Consider the following 7,988-nt stretch of genomic DNA (forward strand, 5'->3'; position numbering starts at 1 on the left):
TGATCTGCAGTGTGACACCGATTTAAGAGAATTGCATCGTCGTGAAGAAATCTCCAAATTTTTCAATGCCCTTAATTCACACAAATTCGACCAACTTAAAGATTATGCAAGAAAAATGTTCATTATTTTTGGATCAACCTATATATGTGAACAAAAGTTTTCGATCATGAACCTCAATCAAAATTCTTTACGATCAAATATCTCCGATGCCTATTTACAAGCAGTTTTATTTTTCGTGATAATAAATAGTGTATATCTAAAAACGGTATTTTACTTGCGGCCCGCAGCTCATTTTGAATTCTTGAATTTGGCCCTCCATCCAAAAAGTTTGCCCCCCCCTGCCTTAAACTTAAATAGATAAATAATATAATAATGAAATTATAAAATATCTACACGGCTACCCGTTAAATTTAACATTCGTTTCCAAATTGCAATTTGTATTTTTTTAAATTCTCAACAGGCATACGGCACACGTAAATTACCATAATTTATTTTGAAAATATACCCACTAGAAAAAATACGACGCCAGACTGGACCGATGATGTATGTATCCACTGGATTCCCGCCAAAATGCCTAACCATAAAACCCTAATATAAGCCACTAATAACAGCTAATTGGAGCAGTGACGTCCCTTGACAAAATGCCGCCCCTAGCCAGCGCATTAATGCCGCCCCATTTTTTTTAAAACAGTATTTTTTTATCATCCTTTCACGACTCCGATATCTAAGAAATATGTTGTATGGATACATTACTAACAAAATAAATACTACTAAAATCTATAAAATTGAATTTAGATATAAAAAGCGAATAAATATAGTATAATAATAGGTAGGTAATTATGTTAGACACCCAAATTACCAGACACATTTGGTTTGTACCATTTGGCAATACACAGATTATTAGATTTATCATTTTCACTATATTAAAAAAATAATTTTAGCTATTTCTATCTAAATTATTCTCCTCGATTTGCCGCCCTTCAAGTAACTGCCGCCCCCAAGCGACGCTCAATCTGCCTACCCCCACGGGACGTCACTGAATTGGAGACATAGTACAATGAGATATGCTTGAGAGCATATTATTATAGCTAAGAGTATAAACTGCAATAGCCAAAAACATACCCAATTTTTTCTCTTCCCACACTTCGACCAGGCACCACCTAGGATCATTTTTAAGGTTGTTCTGCTGACAGATTATAGTGCAGACCTCTGCAGCTGTTTTCATGCAGTCCACGTTCAACTCCACCAACGAATCGTCCTCCAAATGGAACTCCACCACTGGCTCACTGACCTAAGTAACAATTTTTAGGTATAGGTACCATTCATATAAGTACATTAATTATTTCACACTCACTAATAATTGAAATTATTGAATCATTAAGAAAAGGTAGGTAGTGAAAACCTTGCAATACCTTATATTTAATTATTTTAATTCGATATGTAGACAACATGATCAATGTTTATATTATTATCTTTTTAAAACAAGTTCACTGAAAGAAGTCACTGAAAGAAGTCACTGAAAGAAGTCACTGAAAGAAGTCACTGAAAGAAAATAATGTTAGCCGGTCACGTCCTGTCGTTTAGCGAAGCAAAATACTTATGCTTTGTAGATTACGTATTGGGCTCTCAGTTCCCACCTTATAGGATAAACAATATCAAAAATTATTGAAACAAAATATATAGGATATATTTAGATAAATATTGCGTCACGGTTACGCAGGTAGTTTCCCGAACTTAACCGTTGTGAGACGTTTTGAGCGCGGTACCCTAGCTATGATTCAAAAGCTGTTGTCGCGAAATCATTTGCAAACGGATTACGGTCTGTAATTGACTTCTCACAATTCCACTGACACTTTGTTAACTAACGTCACTTAAAAATATATCCTGTTATAATAACTGAACACATTGAAATCATTGAAATCATTGAAAAACAATAACATTCATACGAATTTCTATTAAAACTGTTAATTTTTTTATCCGGCTATCCGCGCGCATTTTGACGATCAACCATTGACCAATATTTCAAAATTTGTTAATGTTCCTTTCTGTTTTTTATTTTTAATTTTTGCATGGCTATTATATTATTATTTTTGAACCAATGAAACTTATATAAATTTAATTAGCTCATATAACCCACAAATATTTAAAAGGTATTCAACAATAATTGGTGTTATAATATACATAATATTTAAAACATCATCAACCAGGATTAATCCACTGCTGGATGAAGGGTTCCGCAACCAGATTCTACTACTAGCGGTTAAACAAATTTGTGATATTATGCCTATTTCTATCATCGTTATCAACATCGACAGCGGGCCTATTCTTAACAATTACCTATCACTTTAGCACATTTACGATGTTACCATTGGTCCAAGTTAACACATTTGTTATTCACGCACATTGTCAGAAATTATCACTTTAGCGCCGCTAACTTCGGCGTGAAGTACGTACGTTATTTGCTGGTATATTATCTATGATTTTCTGACTTCGGTTAAAATCGGCCATGTTCGTGCCGCGTTGTCTCTGGTATTAATACCCGAACGCAGTGTTGCCATGTCTACTGAAATTTCAGTAGATTTACTGAAATTTTTGTCAGGAAAAGAAGAAATTATGACATTTGTGATGAATAAAAGTCACTTTTTATATGATTTTTTAAAAGACACTTGTGAGATTATGTCAATATGCACGCTTTCGCCAAACAAAATCGTTGAATTTCATACATTTTTGTCAATCTACTGATATTTTGAAGAAAAAATCAAAAAATCTACTGAATTTTCAAAATTTTAGTTGGCAACACTGCCCGAACGGCGCGAGCTTTGTTTATATTAAATGTCAAACGTCAAACGTAACCAAACTTAACCTACAATTTTGCCAGTCATGTCAATTGCATAAAATATAGATAATATACGTAAAGTCAATTGTCAACCGGACAAAGATTTTGACGGTAAGAATATATAATTTAAATATTACAATGTTGTTTGTGTGTATGGAACAGAAGGTATATTATTTTGTTTGGGATTATTATGCAACTATAGTACAACACTTTTTTATATTCTAGCACGTAAAATATCAAGGCGTCATCCTGTGGATGAAGCCGAGAGCACACGATTGCAACCCCGGTCTAGAGGTAATAGTTAAATATTGTTTGTTTCATATTTGTTTATATAAAAAAATATTGAAGAAAACCTTGGTGTAGGAAAATGATTGAAAAAACACCGCAAACATACCGCTTGTCTTATATTTTTTCCATCAATGTTGCCGGCCATGAATGGGGATGTTCAACCTTTTATTGGAGAATATGGAGAATAACCAGACGAAAGTACTATTATCATACATTCATTATATAATCTCTATATATTTTAACTATATCAAAATAGCATTCACCTAGACTAGGTCATCATGACTGCATACATACTTGCTTTACACTAATATAATATTATGTATGCAGTATGTAAACAAACAATATTTATTTAGTAAGTAAGTAGTACATACGCCCGCCATATCTATACTTAATACATGTGGCCCTCGACTTTCCCACGTAATTAGTTCCTCAGAAAGTGTACATTAAAATATTATTTATTTATCAATGGGTGTAATAAAGTTAACGGGTGTTTTCTTTAGTAACTTGTTATATATATAAATAGTCGAATACCACGCTTTTACGTATTTAAGAAGGTGACAGGGAACGGAGGAGAGAGTAGCAACTGCGTGGTAAAGCACAGTTTTTGCATTATCAACAAGAATCTACATTGTAAGAAATGTACGAAATAACGAATTATTTTAAAGTCAAGGGCCACCCTCACTACGATATCAAAAGAGAGTACTTATTGTATCAGAAGAAATTATGTATATTATGGTGTGTTGTAAAAATAATAATCCAAGTATAAAAGCATTACTAACAATTTTTATTAATGTTAATATAATACAATATAATTATTATATATAAAAGTATAAAATAGAATAAGTACATAATAGTATGTGCATTATGATAAATTTGGCATACTTCAGTCATTTGTCGATAACATATTGGATAAAAGGTTAGTTATTTATTACGCCACATTTATTTAATTAATTATTGGCACCAAAATATCTGTTAACAATTCTCTGTTGAGCAGAATACGCCTGCCTTATCCTATTGGCATTCCAGAGTATATACAAATTCAGATGGGACAGGGTCATCTACAAGTTAGATTCGGTATCCTGAAAAAAAAGAGATTTGTTAGCACAATACATGACACTCAATCCAATGTCACATCTATTTAAGTACCTACTGTTTTCATTTACTTGAAACATAAATTACCTAAATTGTTGTTGCAAATTGTTGTGCAGAATACAACATGCATATATTTTTTTTTATTTTTGTTGCTTTTTGTTCGCTCGTAGGCATCTAAATTTTGTTTTAAGTACACCGTTGAGTCTCTCTACCACATTCGTTGAACAGTGGGTTTCTCAACCACATAACCTAATTCGCCTGAAATGTTTTTAGATCAGTCAATACCAAGAAAACCAAAAGGAAACAAGAGAATAACGAAGATGACCGAGAGAGAAGACGAAAGCTGCGACCGACTACATCATCTGCTTCACGTTCGTCAGCTGAATGCAGAACTAAGATTTCAATGATCACAATCTGTTTTTTGAATATGTTTTCGATTAAATAAATTTGAAACGTTATACATTGTTGTTTCATTAAATACCCACTCATAACTATGCAAAATTTTGATTCCTTTGATGTGTACGGAATACGGGTAAATGTAAAACCAAACGAAAATGTTTGTTACTGGCAATGCCAGTGGCGAAGGGTGGGGGTAGGCTGTTAGGATTCGCCATAAATAGTGCACACTAAACTTTAAGTTAAAACTCTTTCGTTATTCAATCGTTCCATTTCCAATTTGACCAGTGATTTGTTAAATAATAAATGTCATCTCATAAGCAACAATAACGAGCTCGACACGTTCGCTACCAGTCGAATTTGAATAAAAATGGGGGCCCTGAAAACGGCCTTTTGTACGACGATAGATGGATTATTGCATGTAATCATAGACGATACGATTTTTTTTCACGCCTTAGTCTTCTTGGGCAAGAGCACCGCCTGGATATTGGGCAGCACTCCACCCTGGGCGATGGTGACGCCGGAGAGCACTTGTTCAGCTCCTTGTTGCGGATGGCGAGCTGCAATTGACGAGGGATGATCCTGGTCTTCTTGTTGTCCAACATTAGCTGCATCTCCTTCGTATATCATATATACGTTTGAATACAGGCTAAATTATTTGGCACATACATGTGGAACGGTGTGGAATGAGTTATTGAGCGCCGAAAACGCGCCTGTCCATTAGATACTGGTATAGTGATTGTGTTAATCGTCACCAAAATAGATGTCAACAATTCGTTGACGAGTAGCATATCGCCCATCCAGAACAAAACAACCATAAGTGCTAAAATTGTGATTTCCTGTTTTAAATGCAAAAATTTCCGTAGGATTCACATAATTATAGTGTAAAAACACCACTACTGCTAGTCACTCTTTTCTTCTTTGTCTTTCTTGTCTTCGCAATTTAAAATATTTACAATGAAAAAACAACACATGTCGCGATATATTCTTTTTTCACTCAAGTCAATGGGTAATGTTGAGTGCAAATGAACCATAAGTGCAGTGGCGTTGTTTTTGGTGTATGAAGTAACTGTTACGCGGGAAAAATCGCGCACAATATCTAACTGTCGGTTGGTTAGCGCCAGAGAAAAATGGTGTCCAGAGGACGATACATAGTATAACTTTTGGTAAACAGCATGTAACCATTTCTGGTAAGATCATTGCAACTAAGTGTGTCAAAGGCACTTGCAATGATAATTGTAAACTAAAATCATGCAAAAAACTTCCCCCAGATATAAAATCGGCCATAAGGGAGCATATAAATTCATTTCCGCATGTAGATTCTCGCTACACAAGGGCTAACACTTCCAAGTGATTCTTGGATGGAAGTTTAACGCTAGCAGAAATGTATAGGATGTAGGCAAAGAGCTGAAAACCGTGTCATTGCAAAGCATTGCAGTTATGCAATAATATTTAACGAGGAATTTAAGCTGTCATTTTTCTTACCGAAGAAAGATCAGTGCACACTCTGTGAAGGGTTTAAAAATGCTGACACTGATAAGCAAAAGAAGTTGGAAAATGAGTATCAAACTCATTTACAAAATAAGCAAATGGCTGGTGATGAAAAATCCTTTGACATCATTGCCGCCAAGTCTGTGGATTCAATAGTATCTAGCATGCTTCTATCTAAAAAGCCGTACTCCAAGTTCCCTGTGATGATGTCATCATCATCATCATCAGCCTGAATCTATCCACTGCTGGATGAAGGCCTCTTCAAGTTGCTTCCACTTCTAACGGTCCTGTGCATTGCGTTGCCACGTACTTCCGCAGAACTTTATCATTTCATCGATCCAGCGACCTCTAGGTCTACCTTGTGGACGTTTTGTACTTCTTGGATACCACTGGATGACTAGATTTGTCCAACGATTGTCTCTTCTTCGAGCTATGTGTCCAGCCCATCTCCATTTAAGGCTTTTAATAAACTCTATTACATCGCAAACCCTTGTCTGCTTCCTTATCCACTCATTCCTCTTTTTGTCCTTTCGCGTTATGCCCAGCATGCACCTCTCCATACCACGTTGTGCTACTCTAAGTTTCTGGATCTCTCTTTTACTTAGGGTCCATGTTTCACACGCATATGTCATCACGGGAAGCACACACTGGTTGAACACTTTGCGCTTTAGGCACAGTGGAAGGTCACTTTTGAAGACATTATTCAGGCGGCCAAAAGCACTCCAGCCTAGCTTTACTCTGCGAACAATTTCATCAAATATACATCCATCTATAGATACTTGTTGTCCCAGATAGATGTAGCTTTTCACCTGTTCGAGCTGAGTGCCATTGATGAGGATCTCTTTTTGGCCTGCAAAGCAGTTGAACATGACTTTCGTCTTTGTTACATTTATTTTCAAACCTACTTTGTTGCTTACTTCAGCGAGTTCCTGCATTCTGCTTTGGAGGTCTTCTGAGTCTTGCGAGAAAATTACTATGTCATCGGCAAAGCGCAGATGACTCAGGTATTCTCCATTTATGGGGATCCCTTTGTCATTCCAGTCAAGTTGCCTGAATAAGTCTTCAAGGGTAGCTGTAAATAGTTTAGGTGAGATTGTATCACCTTGTCGGACTCCTTTGCTGATAGGAAATCTGCGCGATGGTTTATGGAGATTTACAGATGCTGTTGCGCTACTGTATATATTATTGAAAATATTTATATAGCGTCCAGGGATTCCTTGTTTTCTGAGTGCGTCGAGTATTGAACATTTCTTTATCGAATCAAACGCCTTCTCATAGTCTATAAAACCCATGCATAGTGGCAGTTTGTATTCCTGGTACCGCTCTATGATTTCTCTGACGACTTGGATATGGTCCATAGTGCTGTATCCTCCTCTAAATCCAGCTTGTTCTCTCGGTTGGTTCTCGTCTAGTACATTTTGCAGACGGTTTGAGAGAATTTTTGTGAACGTCTTGTAGAGAATAGGGAGTAGACTTATTGGACGATAATTTGCTAGGTCTTCTCTGTCACCTTTTTTGTGAAGAATGACAATGCTGGCATTTTTCCATACCTCTGGGACATCCTCTTTGCATATGCAGGCTGTGAACAATTGTGCAAGTACTTCATTTGCATCCTTTCCTGCTTTTTTGAGGATATCTATCGTTAAACCGTCTTCCCCGGGGGCTTTCCCACTTTTCATGTAATTTAAAGCATGGGTTACTTCCCAGGATGTAATTTCGGGAGTATGATGTTCCGAATTTCCATTTCTCTGAAGATCTAAGTCTATAGTCGTATTGTCAGTGTCATCACTGTAGAGATCGCTGTAGAACTCTTCAACTCGGCTTAACAAATGTTCCCAATTTCTGACGATAGAACCATCTTTTGCTTTTAGTGCTGTGATTTGAT

At 36.1% G+C, this 7,988-nt stretch overlaps 1 long non-coding RNA gene across 1 annotated transcript; it reads left to right on the forward strand.

The window, feature by feature from the left end:
• Nucleotides 1–2,811: 2,811 nt before the first annotated feature.
• Nucleotides 2,812–4,674, forward strand: LOC147079961 (uncharacterized). The gene is made up of 3 exons (XR_015071347.1): nt 2,812–2,947; nt 3,062–3,130; nt 4,490–4,674. It is a non-coding gene; the product is annotated as an uncharacterized LOC147079961 (long non-coding RNA).
• Nucleotides 4,675–7,988: the final 3,314 nt, after the last annotated feature.

Source organism: Rhyacophila brunnea, unplaced genomic scaffold, assembly GCF_057557595.1.
Source record: "Rhyacophila brunnea isolate RB1 unplaced genomic scaffold, BYU_Rbru_1.0 scaffold_1, whole genome shotgun sequence".
NCBI classification, from domain to species: Eukaryota; Metazoa; Arthropoda; class Insecta; order Trichoptera; family Rhyacophilidae; genus Rhyacophila; species Rhyacophila brunnea.